Raw genomic sequence first — 15,028 nt, 5'->3', positions numbered from 1 at the left:
AAACAGAAACTCAAATCTTCTCTGAGATTTGGGAGCCTGGAGGTCCTGACCAGCCCTGAAGCCTCAGGGTTCCACAGGGAAGTGTTGCCTGATCTCCACCAGCAAACACCACCCAATGCCGCAGTCTGGCTGGGCACAAAATAACCAGGAGGTCAAGAGCCACTTGTAGGTTCAAAACAGGAACTACTTTATTGCCTGAACCCTACGGGAACTCTCCAGAACTCCACGGAAAAACTTCGAGAACCAACAGGAACTCAAAAGTAGCAGGCACCCGAGGTAGCAGGAGCCGCCTTATTGCCGGACAGCAGAGATTTATATACACAGCTTGTTTCAATTTAGCATCATCTAGTTACAACAATCAGTCATCATCCTAATAATTATACACAGCTTAACTTAATTATCATCATCTTAATGTCTCACTGGTGCCACCACTCAACTACTCCTTCTGGCAAAATGTCAGGCACCATCCTGACTTGGTTGTGGCTCTCAATATCTCCCCCCTTCTGTTTAATTAAACAACAAGCATGTGGCTTAGGACTGTGCCTTTCTTAGGTTGTTCAATACTACCTAGGGTCCTTACCCGTCATCGGATGAGCTGACCCCAAGGCGTCAGCCTCCTGTCTTAGGTTAGTACCATTGCAATTGAATCTTACCTGAAATTGACTACTGGCCCGCATTTAGCCATACTTGTGGATAGTGGTTTTTACAGAAACACCATAAACAACCTGCTACAAGCAGAAAGAGGAGGATAAAAAATGCCCCAACATCAAGCCATTGATGGCTCCTTTTGGAAAAATTGTACCATCGATGACACCATCAGCAAAGATACCCCGGCACTACCACAATTCGCTGCACCAACAGATAATTCATAAGGCATACAAGTGATACATAGTCCAGGCAAGTTTTGCAAGTAGTTCAAAACAGAGGATTCCATTAATATGTCCATTTCCTCCCAAAGTAAATCAACTCCTTTATTGAGCATCACTTGTTGAGTTACATTATTCATTGATGCATCAGTTTATACAGTTTGTTGTGATAGCTATCGCAGAAGCTGTAGTTTGGTTTTATCTTTGTCTTCACCAGCACTGGGATGAAGATAGGAATTCTGGCAATGATGGCTAAAAAAAAAACAACTATGTAACATTCCAGCAGGCACTAAAATAAAAGCAATTTTCTAAACAATTTAGTATCCTGAATAGAATTAGATATAATGAAAAGGAAAGGTGAAAGTAAAGAAACAGGTGTGTTAACCTCCTTTTTTGTTCACATTTTAAAACAATCCTCAACAACTGTTTACCCAATTTAAATTAAACCATTTAAATCACATGAATAAAAAAATATATTTGGATCCATTTTTTCATGAGCGGTCCTCATATATGATATGTGGACATACGCACATACAGACATACAACACAAAACACAAGTGTGCACACATAACACAATACATACAACACATAACATAATAGTAAAGGCCTTGTAGCTTTTCACAGGTGAAATCTCCATTGCAGTGTTTAAAAACTCCACAGTCAAAAATAGAACTGATCAGAAAAATATTAACCTAGGTCTGTATGAGCTCAAAAAACAAAATAGAACTTCATGATGTGGGAGAGGGCAATAATAAAATCGATATTGAAAAAAGCATCCTGGTTACCACCTGTGTTTGACTCTTCTTTTGATATCCCATCCTTCTTCCTGTAACTTGCATATGGGTCTGAAGGTATTCCCACAAGCAAGCCCCAAGGTTTTATTTCATTTGAAATAGGCCTTAATGGTGTTCATTATTCATTAGCCTCCAGATATGGGAGAACCACTGTCACAGATGTAAGGATAGCTAAACTGAAGTTCTGGATATCAGCTGTTATATATTTGAGCCAAGTCATCTTCTTTTTGGTCTGTAGAAATCGCTTTAGTTAGTCTCTCTGGAACCCAAATCGGCTGCTGTTCTCCCTGTGGAAACACACAAACAGAACCCCGACTCCAGACAATCACTGGGTTGGGTCAGGACCTTTCCATTGTCCTGTTAGAATATCCTTCCAAAGTACCTTGGGCTTATGTACATTTTTTGGACATATTGCCTTTCTACAGCATTAAGCCCTGATGAATCCAAATTTAAAAAGTTTAGAGTAAAAAGGGTTATTTTAAGTTTATCTTTGGGGGATATATACCCCTTTCCAATTCCTTCTTTTTACTTTAGGAAGTACATTTTAATAGTTTGATGAGATCTTTCAACTATGCCTTGTCCCTGTGGATTGTATGGGATTCCTGTTATATGAGTAATGCCAAATGATGAGCAAAATTGCTTAAAAGAGGTAGAAGTATAGCCAGGGCCATTACTGGTTTTAACTATTTTGGAACGCCTACAGTGGCAAAATTTTGTAAGCAATGAGCTATAATATCTTTAGTTTTTTCTCCGGCATGAAGGGAGCCCATCAAAAATCCGGAAGAAGTATCAACTGTAACATGCAAATATTTTAAGTTTCCAAATTCTGGCAAGTGTGTGACGTCCATCTTCCAAATATGGTTAGGTATCAGTCCTATAGGATTGATTCCAAGATTAACTTGTGGTAAAAAGGCCACACAATTTTGACATTGTTTTATTATTTGTCTAGCTTGTTCCTTAGTTATTTTAAAATGCTTTTTAAAAGTATTTGCATAGAAAAATATGTATGTCATGTGTAGTTTTATCTGCTAAATCCTTACCCAAACTAAGGGCTCCAGGCAATCCTGTATGTGCCCTGATATGTCCTATAAAGAATGGATCTTTTCTGTCCCAGATTAGACTTTGTATTGTGGAAAACAAAGAGAAAACAGTAGAGGAAGGGGAAATCCTACCAGCATCTTCAAGGGATACTATAGCATTAACTATATACTGACTATCAGAAAATAAATTAAATACAGAATCTTTAAACATCACAAAAGCTTGTAATACTGCATTAAGCTCTACCTTTTGAGCTGATTGTTTGGGTACTAAAAATGTAAAAGTTTGATCAGGGGTAACTACTGCTGCTGTACCATTATTTGACCCATCAGTGAATATATTTGGAGCATTCATGATAGGTGGGTTTTTTTTTTGTCATTTTTGGAAGACCAAAAAGACAACAAAGGATTAGATGGTAAGTGGTTATCAAATGAAACATTAGCTTTACACATGATTATTGTCCAAGTATTTAACTCATTAGCTAACTCATCAATTTGATCCATAGTATATGGAGTAATAATTTTATTGGGAGAAATTCCAAACACTCCCTTCGCTGCTTTTATTCCTTTGAGTATTAATTGTCCTACAGCCTCAGGATACCTAGTAAGAATAGTGTTAGGAGAATAAGATAAATGTATCCATAATAATGGACCTTCTTGCCAAAATACTCCTGTAGGAATATTTTTGGTTGGTAGTACAATAAATAATAAAGGCAAACATATCAATTCTATCCAAATGCATATTTCCCATATATGTTTCAATGATTTTTAATGCCTTTCTTGCTTCAGGTGTTAACATTCGGGGTGAATTTGGATCTGAAGGACCTTTTAGGATATGAAATAAAGGTCCCAACTCTCCTGTTGGTATGCCAAATAAGGCCTTATCCAATTTATGTTTCCTAATAACTTTTGAAAGTCGTTAAGTGATTTGAGTTGATCTACTCGTATTTGAATTTTTGGTGGATGGACCATGGTTGAGGATAATAGAACTCCTAAATAATTAATTGGAAAATTTAATTGTACTTTATCTATTGCTATCTCTAGATTATAATTTTTTAATAAGTTTGTAAGTGTGGCATAACATTCTAGCAATGTGTTTTTATCTTTGTGTGCTAATAATACATCATCCATATAGTGAAATATTTGTAGTTCAGGATTTTGATTTCTAAGTGGCTAGATTACTTTGTTAACATAAATTTGACACATAGTTGGGCTGTTAGCCATCCCTTGAGGGAGTACTTTCCATTCATATCTCTGATCAGGACCTTCATGATTCAATGCAGGGATAGTAAATGCAAAATGTGGACTATCCTCAGGATGAATTGGAATTGAAAAAAAAACAATCTTTAATATCTATAACTAAAACATACCAGGTTTTTGGCAAAGCAGATAATTGAGGAATCCCTGGTTGAGCAGGTCCCATAATAACCATCTCATTATTAATGGATCTTAAATCTTGCAATAATCTCCATTTACCAGGTTTCTTTTTAATGACAAAAATGGGAGTATTATGGGGAGATATGGAAGGTTGTATATGTCCCTCCGCTAATTGTTGTTTGACCAGGTCATGGGCTGCTTGTATCTTTTCTTTAGTCAGGGGCCACTGAGGAACCCAAACTGGCCTTTCTGATTTCCATGTAATTTTTATTGTCTCAGTGACCCCTCCTGAAAACCCAATCCATGTCTGTCTGTTCCTTGATCTATTTGTATTGGTGTTGCTATACCTTTTTCTTGTTCTCCTATTCTTTTTCCTTTCCTAAAACATTGTCTAGCCATATAGTGGAAGCATTTGAATTGATGTTATTTGTTAATGTTAGTCCTAATTGATCTAGGACATCTTGTCCCCATAAATTTACAGGAAGATGATCCAATATATATGGTTGTATATTTCCCTTACATCCTTCAGGATCCTTCCAATCTAATATCATCGCACTTCTATGGGGATTAGTCGCCACTCCTAGGCCTCAAAGCGTTTGAGTGGCTTGTTGTAACGGCCAATGTTTTGGCCATTCTTGACGAGAGAAGATGCTAAGGTCTGCACCTGTATCCAATAGCCCATTAAATTCATGTCCTTGAATATTTAGTTTTAACATGGGGCGAGAATCTAAATTTAAAGAAAGCATAGCCCAATCTACACCTGTGGAGCCTAATCCCCTGGAACCTCTTTCTACAGTACAACTGGAAAATTTATCATGTAGGCTGGGTATTATTAATAACTGTGCTATTCTATCTCTTGGTGAAATTACTGATATACCCCTTGGAGAACTGGCTACAATTTTTATTTCACCTACATAATCGGGATCAATTACCACAGGACTTATCATAAGTCCTTTTAGAGTAGAAGAACTGCGTTCCAATAATAAGCCTACTGTTCCTTGGGGAAGAGGCCCTTTTACCCCTGTGGGAATGATTTGAACTCCCATCTCTGGAGTTAGTACTGTTCTGGTGGAGGTGCAGATGTCCAATCCTGAACTTCCTCTGGTTTGTCTAGTGAGGGATCTAATGAATAATGTGTCCTGGGCACTACCCTGATGGTGTTGCTGGGTTCTTCCAGTGCCCCGTATATTTGTGATTGTGGGCCCCGGAGCATTGGGCCCCCCTGTCTGTTTTTTGGCAATGGAGCCAGATGCCTTTCTCCATGATATCGTGGGTAAACACCTGGTCCTTGTCCATTTTTTGATAACAGAGTACCCTCTATTGTGGTTTGAGAACGGCATTCATTAGCCCAATGTCTCCTTCTATGGCATTATGGGCAAATACCCGGTATTCTACTCCCTTGATACCTAGCTTTGTTAAACCCTCCTCCTATGGGACAACTCCTTTTAAAATGTCCTGTTTGTTCACAATCATAGCATGTTTTTGGCCTGGCATCTAAAGCCTGTTTTACTGCAGCTGCCACGACTTGCCCTTGTTCATTAATGTCTCTACATAATTTAATATATGTGTTTAAATCTTCATGTTTCCATGGTCTAATGGCCTCCTTGCACCATCGATTTGCTTGCTCAAAGGCTAGCTGTTTAATTAATGGCATTGCTTGTTCTTTATCCTCAAAAACTCTGGTAGCTGTTTGAATAAGGCTATCTACAAATTCAGCATAAGGTTCATTAGCTCCTTTATTACCTTAGATAATTGACCTTGTAAATCTCCATGTCCTTGTAAAGTCTTCCATGCCCTAACCTCATCTGCAGCAATTTGTGAGTATATGGCAGGATCATATCCAATTTGTTGCTGCTGACCCTCATAAGGTCTCTTTCCTAACAACATATCTAGATTTCTCTGAGGATAACCAGCTGCTGCATTTTGCCTAGCCGTTTCCTTGCAAAAATTCCTCATTGGCAACCTTCCATAACACGTTTTGTCCTCCATTTAGCACAGCTTTACACATACTAGTCCAATCTGCTGGTGTCATGTTCAAGTTGGTAATGGATTCGACCATGCTTACAGTGAAGGGTGCCTGAGAACAATAGGTTGTTACAGCCTCTTTTAGCTGTTTCACTGTTTTGAAATCTAAAGCATGGTGAATTCGCTGCCCTCTTGCCTGCTCAAATACAGGGCATGTTAATCTTTGAGGTCCTGTCTCAGGATCCCATCTATCAACTACGAGGGTTGAGGGCCACTCAGCATATGTTGTCTCCATAGGTGGAGCTGTTGGTCAGACACTTACACCCTCTGGTGATAGAAAGGTGTTAGTAGAAGACTCCTGTTGTAACTTTTCCCCTGATAGCTTTTTATGCTCTAAACTTTCTTCCCCTTTCTGACTATCTTGAGAGGCCTCCTATTTTCATGATCTAAAATGTCTTCTACCATAATCTTCACTGAAAGCTTTGGACTAGGCAAACAAAATCATATCATCATCCACAATGGCAATGTGCCAACTGGCAGAGTTCCTGGGTTTTCCTTTTCTATCCTTTTTAAATCTTCACCATGATGGTTCCATTGTGATATACTTAATAACCCTCTTTAATGAACCATGGGCTACACCTTTGTATTGTCTTAACGTATGCCCTAACTGTTCTTGATTTTACTGGGGTGTCTCCTTCCTCTAACAATTTACTTAACATTTTTTTGGTTTGTTTTTTACTAATTTTTAATTCCATATTTCCGTGATGAAGATACCCCTCACTAAGATAATACAAAAGAAAACCGAGACAAAATGAAAAAAAAATGGAACAAAAATTCATTATATCAGCCTTTCTATCCTCCTGAAATGTCCGTCCATCCTTTCTTCCTATGTGTTCCTCAGATGAAAATAGTTTTTCCTCAGATGTGAGCAGTTTTTCTTCCGTCTCACCCATCTCCAGAGACAGGTAACTTAAAACAAAAGCGAAACAAAATGAAAGAATCTTAAAATGGCTACCCATCCTCTTGCCCTGCCCTCAGGGGTGAGCAGTTTACCTTATCACTTACCCTCAGTCGTTCCTCGTATGGGCCACCAAATGCCGCAGTCTGGCTGGGCACAATTCACAAGCCACTTCTCAAAGAGGAACGAACTTTATTTTTTGAACACACGTTGCACCACCTGAGCTCTCCAGGAATTTCCTGAGAGCCCAACTGCCACCACCGGCTCTTCTGGTGAGCACCTCAACCGGCACACTTAGGTCCCGCTCTTGAGACAGATTGGCTGGGTCGCATGGGCTGAGCCAAAAGAGTCCCCCAATGAGCAGCTCTGTGGTCTGAAAGGGCGGGGAAACAGCCCAATGAGCATCACCGCAGAGGAGCCAATCAGCTGGAAGTTTGCTGGGGCCGCTTCGGCTGTGACTCTCAACAACCTACCTAGGCACCACACTTCTTATGACACCAGAACAGAGACTGTCTGACCCTAGTTGAAACTGAGATTAATCCAGAAGTCTGGGCTATCCAGTGAAAAAAGGTGTAGCAATAGGACCTGCTCCTGTCCAGATCCATCTCAAAGATCCTACATCCTTTCCCACCACAAAACTATCCCCTGAAATCAGAGACTATAAAAAGGTGACAACCTATAATAACATATCAAAATGACAGGGCCTTAAAAAGACAGTGTCTCTGAAGACCCTGTAATAATCCATGTAATTCACCAATTGGAAGTCCAATGGGGAATGGAGACTAGTACAGAACCTCAGATCTACAAACGAGGCAATGGTTCCCATACATTCAGGGTCCCCAATCTTTACACCTTCTTATCCCAAATTCCTCAAGATTCTAACTGGTTCAGTATTAGTCTGAAAAGATGTATTTTTCTGCATTCTGCATCCAGATTCTTAATACCTAGCTGCTTTTGAGAATCCCTCTGATAAGTTAACCCAATGAACCTGAAATTTTCTGCTCCAGGGGTTCAAAGACAGCCCCTATTTTGATGCCCAGGCATTGGTCCAAGACTTAATTCAATTTAGTCAATCACAAGTTAAGGTCATAGAATATGTAGATCACATCCTCCTTTGTGCCCTCACAGCAGAGCACCCAAGCTTTACTTGATTTCCTGGAAAAAAATAAAAAGGTATAAAGTTTCAGGATCCAAAGTCCAACTTTTCCAAATTTGGAAATATTGGGCTTAATATAGGCCTAGGTAACCCAGATGTTAGGAGAAGACAGAATGAAATCTATTTCTCCCTACTTGGTAACCCTGTCAATGCCTCCGTTCAGTTTTAAGTAGCCAGAGTGGTCATTGCCCCTTTCCCCTAATGGCAGTTAGGGGTACTTTTTTATTTTTATTTTTATTTTTTATTTATTTTTTATTTTTTTATTTTTTTCAAATGACTGCTGGATTTATTCTGAGTCAGGGGACAAAGATGAAGGGGCTCCTTGGATTAGAACCAAAGGTCCTGCCCAAGTTTCCTGTGTAAGAATCTCTCAGGGAGAGTTTTCTCCTGCCTTCCAAGAAGTGATCTCTTCTTGGATATCAGCTTCCAACTTCTCAGCTTCTTCTTGTTCCTTCCTCAGCCTCTTGAGAACTGCTTGGAGCTTGTCCTGACATTCCTTGGTCACTTCATCCATGAGTAATGTTCGGTGCCCACGGTGCTCTTGAGAACGCTCACAAAGCCAGCAAATTACCTTCCTATCCTCCACACAGAAGAGTAGGAGTTTCTCTCCATGGCGTGCACATAAGTCTGCATTTTGCACAGTGCTAGGACTCAATGTGACTTCCATGAGTCCTTCTGCTACTTCAGCTGGAGGCTGATTAGCTTTGGTATTTCCAAATAAGTTCCTGATACTACATATGAAACACCTGTTTTCCCCTCCTGGGCTGGTCACAGACTTCTTGTTCCTAGAGATGCATGTTTGGCAATAGCTGTGACCACAGCCTAGAGTCAGTAGCTCTGTTAAATTCTTTAGGCAGATGGGACATTTTGCCTTTTCTTGTGTGTTCACCAGGGTTTTTGAAGCCATCGCATTTCTTCCCTGGCTTCCTCCGGTCATAACTCCTGATGCTTTTCTTGTTTAAATCCTTCTGGATGACTGCAGACCCAGCTACTGAGGCAGGAGGGTCCCAAGTTGAAGGCCAGTCTGGGCAACCTTGCAAGACCCGCAAGCTGCTCAGTTGCAAGTAGTCCCTCCCTCTCAAAAGCTGGCTGAGAAACAAAAGTGAAATTCTTGGGGCATACAGGAAGAGGAACAGGGAAGAAGTTTCTGGGCCAAAGAACCTGTAGATCTTCAGGCCACTGTTTCCCACCTTTTGGCCATCCCACCAAGCATTCCTGGGCCTAGTCTGGTAAGCTGAAAAGAAAGAGATGAAGGGAAGAGGGCAGGAGAACAAAGGATACCTCAGTGTAGAATCTTGGTTGGGAACCTCCAATATGTTACCTCTGTTGACCCGTGACGAGTCCTTGCTTCCCCAATGTTGAAGAATAACACCAGAGAAGCACGCTGAGGCAAGGTCAGAGTGGAAAATAGAAGTTTATTAAAGGACAGCAGAAAAGACTTCTCTTGGAGGAAAAAGGGGAACCAAGAGGTGGAATCCCAGGGGTACTTTTTTAAAGGGAGGCGTGACATGACACCTCAGTTGCCAAGCTGTGCAGCTGGCCTATGGTCCATGCCAAGCAGTAGCTGTGGAGCAGCAGACTGGCAGAGTAGTAGAATGGAGGTCAGGTGGGTTGAAGTATGGGTGGCAAGCATGACCCATGGCTGCATGGTGCCTGCCTCCATCAGACCTCACCTGCCATAGAAGTAGAGAATCAAGTTTCATCTCAAAACTTCAGTTTCACTATTAATGACATTCTCTGCTTTCTGACAGTGACCATAAGGAATCAATCACTTCTTATGGATGCACTTTTATTGCAACTCAAAATTGTGGGAGGTCCTCCTGGTCTCTGTTTAATGGGCAGGATTGGTGAGAGTCGATGGGTTTGTAGGTCTTGGCCAGGCTTTCCCAACTTGACCAAGCAGTTGAAACATGGCCTGCTCTGAATATCTTACTACTTTTGTGTCAGTCATTAGAAAACAGTTTAGAAAGACATTCACATAATACACACGTGGTGGTGGTATAATTTGGCACAATCACAGCAATGATTAAATTCATAGAACTTTCAGTCATCACCAAAATAAAATTTAGAACATTCTCCTCAGCTCAAAAAGAAATCCCTTACCCTTTAGCCAATCACCCCATCCACACTTCTATGCCCCACCCTTAAGTAAACCTAAGCTGTCTCCATGACTTTTTACATTCATCTCTGCCTAATGTACTCTTTCCTTATTTACTTATGCAGATGTGGTGTTTGTATGTTCAATTTCCTCATAGACTTTTAGAACATGCATCCTTAATTGTCAGTTATTAATAACATTGATCCTTTTCACTGCTTCATCTAGTACATTCTTAACCCAAATTGATTTTTTAATGCAGGTGTTTGACAGTGACGAGTATAATAATTGTGGTTTAGTGTACTACCTGATTCATTCCAAGGTTCCAATCTTGCTTCTTTACCAATCATCTGAGGTTTCTTTTGGCCAACTTAAATGCTTCACAAAAAGGAAAAGTATTTTGGTTATCTCTGTTAGTATTAGAAGCTCTGAGGCTGGAGTGCCAGGGGCTCTCAGATTGTAGCATTAAGCAGCTCTCCCCATAGTGCCCCTGGCACCCTGAGCCAGCAAGTGCCAATAGCTATGTGGTTATCTATCATAGAAAGTCATCAACAAAATACTGCAAAACTTCATACATCTTTATACCTCTTGAATCCAGTAAAGAGAAAAAGTATTCACATACTACTTTATGACATCTTAATATGTCATTTCTTATTCCTCATTTCACCAAGTGAAAATGACTGACCATTATCAACATTTTCTTTCACACTGCAAACTTCCTTTAGTATTCATTAAAATGCAGGTTTGCTAGTCAAAAATTCTATATTGCATCTGGAAATGCTATTGGGTCAACTTCATTTTTTCCCCTGGGTAAAAAATATTTATTGGCTTTATTAATTAAAATACATCTCTAGATCCTCAAAAATAAAATGACAATCTTTGAAATAAATCAGTAAAATCTACAAATCTCTGAACAGTGTGGCAGACATATGCTAGGTATTTCCATTCACCTTTATATAATCCTCACAACAACTCCATAAGACAATGACTTCAATCTCCATTTTACAAAAGGAAATGAAGCTTCAGAGAGGTCATTAACTCCCTCTGTATTACAATCAGCTTCATTTTGGATACAAAATACTTGGTTGACAATAAATGAGTAAGTAAATAAATTAACTAAACATAAAATAAAAAGCAGAAGGCAGGAAGAAATAGGAATAAAGGGGGATTAAACCAAAGTTAGAAAGTAGAGTAGAGGAAGGAGATCAAAACAGGAGAGGAACAGGAAAGGAGAGGAACTGCAAAATGGAATTGACCAAATTATGCTATGATATATATGAATGTATCACAATTATTTCCACTTTTATGCATAAGTATGATGGACTAATTAAGAAACAGTAAGTGAATATAAGGAAGATCCATAGAATAAGGGAGGGGGACTGGAGAGAGGGAAGAGGGGAGTGAAAGGGGATGTAAATAAAATTTGAAATGTAGCAATTATGTTATATACAGGTATAAATATGCCAAATGGAATCTCACTATTGTGTAAGATACTAATAAAAACATTAAATTTTTTTAAAAAAGAATTCTTGGTTGACAAATTTTCCATCCCAGCCTTTGAATGCACCATCTCACTCTCTTCTCATATACAGTATTTTTCTGATAAAAATTCAGAAATTAATTGCAATTTTTAAAATCTAATGAGTATTTTTCCCTCTAGCCTCTCAACATTTTCTTTTTTATTGATTTTTTAAAAAATAAGTGACAGTGGAATTCATTACAATTCTTAATACACATATACAGCACACTTCTCCATATCTCTGTTTGTAAATAAATTATGTTGACACCAATTCTTGTCTTCATACATGTACTTTGGATAATGATGTCTATCACATTCCACCATCCTTGCTAATCCTCTGTCCCCTCCCTTTCCCTCCCACCCCTCTGCCCTTTCTAGAATTCATCTATTCCTACCATGCTCCCCCTCCTTACCCCATTATGAATCAGCCTCCTGATATCAGAGAAAAACATTTGGCATTTGTTTTGGGGGGATTGGCTAACTTCACTAAGCATTATCTTCTCCAATACCATCCATTTACCTGCAAATGCCATGATTTTATTATCTTTTATTGCTGAGTAATATTCCATTGTGTGTGTGTGTATATATATATATATATATATATATATATATATATATATATATATATATATATCACATTTTTTTATCCATTCATCCACTGAAGGGTATCTAAGTTGGCTCCACAGTTTAGCTATTGTGAATTGTTCCGCTATAAACATTGATGTGGCTGTGTCCCTGTAGTATGCTGTTTTGAAGTCCTTTGGGTATAGACTGAGGACAGGGATAGGTGGGTCAAATGGTGCTTGCATTCCCAGTTTTCCAAGGAATCTCCATACTGATTTTCATATTGGCTGCATCAATTTGCAGTTCCATCAACAGTGTATGAGTGTGCCTTTTCCCCTACATCCTTGCCAACGCTTATTTTTGTTTGTATGCATAATAGCTGCCATTCTGACTGGAGTGAGATGGTAGTAGATTTGATTTGCATTTCTCTAATTGCTAGAGATGATGAACAAAATATATTTGTTGTTTGAATATCCTCTTCTGAGAAGTATCTGTTCAGATACTTAGCCCATTTATTGATTGGGTTATTTTTTTCATTGTTTAGCTTTTTGAGTTCTTTATATACCCTAGAGATTAGTGCTCTAACTAGGATGTGTGAGGGGTAAAATTTTGCACCCAGGATGTAGGCTCCCTGTTCACCTCAGAGATTGTGTCTTTTGCTGAGAAGAACCTTTTTAGTTTGAATCCACCCCATTTATTGATTCTTGATTTTAATTCTTGTGCTATAGGAGTCTTATTAAGGAAGTTGGGGCCTAATCCCACATGATGAAGATTAGAGCCTACTTTTTCTTCTGTTAGATACAGAGTCTCTGGTTTAATTCCTAGGTCCTTGATCCACTTTGAGTTGAGTTTTGTGTATGGTGAGAGATAGGGGTTTAATTTCATTTGTTGCATATGGATTTCCAGTTTTCCCAAAACCATTTGTTGATGATGCTATCTTTTCTCCAATGCATGTTTTTAGGCCTCTGTCTAATATAAGATAATTGTAATTTTTTGGGTTAGTCTTTGTGTCCTCTATTCTGTACCATTGGTCTACCAATCTCTTTTGGTACCAATACCATGCTGTTTTTGTTAATATTCCTCAGTAGTATAGTTTAAGTTCTGGTGTAGTGATGCATCCTGCTTCCCTCTTCCTGCTAAGGACTTTTCCAGATGAATTTCATGATTGTTTTTTTCTATTTCTATGAGGAATACCATTGAGATTTTGATCAGAATTTCATTAAATCTGTATAGTGCTTTTGGTAGTATGGTCATTTTGATAATATTAATGCTGCCTATCCAAGAGCAAAGTAGATCTTTCCATCTTCTAAGGTCTTCTTTGATTTTTTTATTTAGGGTTCTACGGTTTTCATTGTATGGATTTTCACCTCTTTTATTAAGTTGATTCCCAAGATTTTATTTTTTATTTTTTGAGGTTTTTGTAAATGGGATAGTTTCCCTCATTTCCCTGTCAGAGGATTTATCCCTGACATACAGAAATGCCTTTGATTTATGGGTGTTGATTTTATAACCTGATACTTTGCTGAATTCATTTACTGTTCTGGAAGTTTTCTGGTGGTGCTTTTTGGGTCTTCTATGTAGAGAATCATATAGTCAGCAAATAGTGCCAATTTGAGTTCTTCTTTTCCTATGTGTATCCCTTTCTTTCATCTGTCTAATTATTCTGGCCAGTGTTTCAAGAAATATGTTGAATATAACTGGTGAAAGAGGACATCCCTGTCTTCTTCCAGTTTTTAGAGGGAATGCCTTCAATTTTACTTCATTTAGAATGTTGTTGGTCTGGGATGGGATTGTGGCTCAGTGGTAGACCCCTTGCCTAGCATGTGTGAGGCACTGGGTTCGATTCTCAGCACTGCATATAAATAAATGAATAAAATAAAGGTCCATCAACATCTAAGAAATTTTTTTTAAAAAAAGAATGTTGTTGGCTTGAGACTTAGCATAGATAGCCCTTACGATGTTGAGATATGTTCCTGTGATCCCTAGTTTTCCTAGTGTTTTGAACATGTAAAGATGCTGTATTTTGTCAAATGCTTTTTCTGCATCTATTGAGATGATCATATGATTCTTATCTTTGTGTCTATTGATGTGATGAATTACATTTTTTGATTTCCTTATGTTGAACTAACCTTGCATCCCAGGGATGAATCCCACTTGATCATGGTGCACAATCTTTTTGATATGTCTTTGTATTCAATTTGCCAGAATTTCATTGAGAATTTCTGCATCTATGTTCATTAGAGATATTGGTCTAAAGTTTTCTTTCTTTGGTATGTCTTTGCCAAGTTTTGGTATCAGGGTGATATTGGCCCCATAGAATGAGTTTGGAAGTGATCCATCTTTTTCTATTTCCTGAAATAAATTGTAGACTATTGGTATTAATTCTTCTTTAAAGGTTTTGTAGAACTTGGCTGTGTATCCACCCAGTCCTGGGATTTTCTTCGTTGATTGTCTTCTGATGGCATCTTCTATTTCCCCATTTGATATTGGTATGTTTAAATTGTGTATATTTTCCTGATTCATTCTGGGCAAGTCATGTGACTTAAGAAATTTGTTGATGCCTTCAATGTCTTCTATTATATTGGAGTATAATTTCTCAAAATAATTTCTAGTTATCCTCTGTATTTCTGTAGTGTCTGTTGTGATATTACCTTTTTCATCACATATGCTGGTAATCTGAGTTCTCTCTCTCTCCTC

General features: G+C 38.6%; 1 pseudogene; it reads right to left on the bottom strand.

Annotated features, from left to right (window-relative positions):
- Positions 1–8,504: 8,504 nt before the first annotated feature.
- Positions 8,505–9,060, bottom strand: LOC143388183 (E3 ubiquitin-protein ligase TRIM34 pseudogene; annotated as a pseudogene).
- Between the last annotated feature and the right edge of the window lie 5,968 nt (positions 9,061–15,028).

This window comes from Callospermophilus lateralis, chromosome 17 (assembly GCF_048772815.1).
Source record: "Callospermophilus lateralis isolate mCalLat2 chromosome 17, mCalLat2.hap1, whole genome shotgun sequence".
NCBI lineage: Eukaryota > Metazoa > Chordata > Mammalia > Rodentia > Sciuridae > Callospermophilus > Callospermophilus lateralis.
The sequence above is the reverse complement of the archived record's forward strand: the minus strand, read 5'-3'. Positions and strand labels throughout refer to the sequence as shown.